This window comes from Mustelus asterias, chromosome 7, assembly GCF_964213995.1.
Source record: "Mustelus asterias chromosome 7, sMusAst1.hap1.1, whole genome shotgun sequence".
NCBI classification, from domain to species: domain Eukaryota; kingdom Metazoa; phylum Chordata; class Chondrichthyes; order Carcharhiniformes; family Triakidae; genus Mustelus; species Mustelus asterias.
This window is the reverse complement of record NC_135807.1, coordinates 105,679,542-105,682,077: the sequence shown is the minus strand read 5'-3', so window position 1 is coordinate 105,682,077 and position 2,536 is coordinate 105,679,542. Positions and strand designations below refer to the sequence as shown.

The 2,536-nt window shown below is 40.0% G+C and overlaps 1 long non-coding RNA gene across 1 annotated transcript; it reads left to right on the top strand.

Annotated features, from left to right (window-relative positions):
• Window positions 1-818: 818 nt before the first annotated feature.
• LOC144495894 (uncharacterized) lies at window positions 819-1,061 on the top strand. The gene is made up of 2 exons (XR_013498351.1): window positions 819-879; window positions 949-1,061. It is a non-coding gene; the product is annotated as an uncharacterized LOC144495894 (long non-coding RNA).
• The last annotated feature ends 1,475 nt before the right edge of the window (window positions 1,062-2,536 follow it).

Below are 2,536 nucleotides of genomic sequence, written 5' to 3'. Positions count from 1 at the left end.
TGAGAGCTCAGTGGAGGTATACATCTACTAATTTCTCAAGTCCAGGAATTTGAGACATGCAGAAAACCACAGTAAATGCGCAGAATGAAGAATCAAAGAGGAGTTTTGTTTCTGAGGCCAGCACCCTCACAAGGAGGCAGACTAGTTTACACCTAATTTACATTTAGTAACTGAGAGACCAGTCTACAATTCACAGCCAGAAGGCTAGGCCGACATCTAAGTCTTAGAGCCTTTGGCATTGCAGAAACCTTTATAAAGGCAGTTTAAATATCTTCGCTGGAGATGTTTACCAGACTTGATCCTCTGCCATATTATGTGGTAACTATAAATTGGATTTGACTTATAGATTTATTTAATTTGGATGTTGTTTGGGAAAGGGGAAGTCTTAAGCAGTTCAGGGATTGTAGATATATTTTTGAACAAGGGGTAATTTCTATATAAACTATGTGTGTGTTTGATGATTCATATACTTGATTGTCTTAGAGTATTGTTGTCCTGTTGGTGTGTATTTGTCTTTTCTTTAATTTAATAAATAGTCTTTCAAAATTTTTATACAACGACTTGACTGGTTCTTCTCACTGAGATTTCAGGAGACTCCTCACATCATTCCAAAAACAACACTATAAACCTCCACAAACCAGTGTTTCAAGTTGGGACACTCACAGATAACATCAGCATGGTTTGTGACACTAGGTATTTTTTTATTCATTTGAGGGACATGGGCGTTGCTGGCTGGCCAGTATTTATTGCCCATTCCTAGTTGCTCTTGAGTAAGTGGTGGTGAGTTGCCTTCCTGAAACGTTGCAGTCTACCTGGGGTTTTCACTCTGGGTTTTCGCCTCTCCCTGGAGATCACATGGTCTGGAATGGGGGGGTGGGGGTGAGCTAATAGGTTGTGATGAACAAAGCATCGTAGCTGTGAGGGACAGCTCGGTGGATAGGATATTAGTATGTAGATAGGCTGGAAAATTGGGAGGGGATCCTGGATTCAGGATTCAATCCTGGACCGGGGAGCGGCGTGGGCTTGGAGGGCCGAAGGGCCTGTTCCTGTGCTGTATTGTTCTTTGTTCTTTCTTTTACCTGCTGTGGGTTGACCTGTTAGGGAGGATTTTGACCCAGTGACTGCGAAAGAAAGGTGATAAATTTCCAAGTCAAGGATGGCAAGTGGCTTGGAGGGGAACTTGCAGGTGGTGGTATTCCCATATATTTGTTGCCATTGTCCTTCGAGATGGAAGTGGTCATGGGTTTGGAAGGTTATTAAAGGAATAGCTACAGAGCTGGTGGAAGCACTGGTAGTAATCTTCCAAGTGTCGCGGAGATTTCTCAATTACACTTATTGAGGTCTATTAATTTGCTGAGAGATTCCTGTCAGATCAGTGTGGCCTAGAGAAAGCAAGAGAAAGCTACAAGACCCTGGCTGGAGGCGAAGACACAGTTGATTTCATGATTGTTGTAATGAGAGATGTGGACTACACTAAATGTTCATCTAATTAATACAAGCATGTATCCAGTTTTTATAGTAAGACAGTTTCATTCTTTGTTATGGCTAACAATACAGCGGAGATAATAAACAATGCACAAAGATTGCTTCCTATTTTATGTTAATTTTATACAGTCAATTTCATGTTATAATGCAGCTGGAGGTAAACTCTGATAAGTATTGATAGCCTGTTGACGATCAGAGATGAACTCCAATGAATATTGGTAGTTAACTATTATCTACTCACAGACATTCATCTCTCTTTAACTGCCCTCCCATAAAGGTTATGGGCGTTCACAATGCTCAGATGATTCTAACTATTTTAAACACATAAAATATACCCACATCTACGTCTGTCCCTATCTTACACAGATTTACACTATTAACTAGCTCAGCCTATTACCTTTGTTCTCAACTGACCCAGGTCGGCTCACAAGAAGCAGGGATCCGAGCAATGGCACCAAGAAGTTTTCCCTACATACTTTTTTTGTCCAGCTAATGTCGGGCAGACACAGCCAAAATTCCTCACAATACAAGAATCCTTACATTCTGGAAAAGTTCCAGAAGATTGTAAAACTGCCAACGTAAATGCATATTCAAAAAGAGAGGGAGACCAAAAACAGGTAACTATGGGCCAGTTAGCTTAACATCTGTCATTGGGAAAATATTGGAGTCCATTATAAAGGATATAATAGCAGAGCATTTAGAAATACACAATTTTATCAAACAGGGATAGCATGACTTCATGAAGGGAAGATAATGCCTGACAAATTTATTAGAATTCCTTAAGTTGACATTGAGCATGATAGATAAAGGGCAACCAGTAGGTGTAATATACTTGGATTTTCAAAAAACTCATTAAGGTACGACACAAAAGGTTACTTAATAAGATAAAAGCCCATGGGTTGGGGGTTGTTATATTCGCATGGATAGAGGATTGGATAACTAATAAAAAACAGAGAGTTGGGATAAGAGATGCATTGCTGGCAACCTGTAACTAGTGGAGTGCCACAGGGATCAGTGCTGAGGCCACAATTATTTACAATATATATTAATG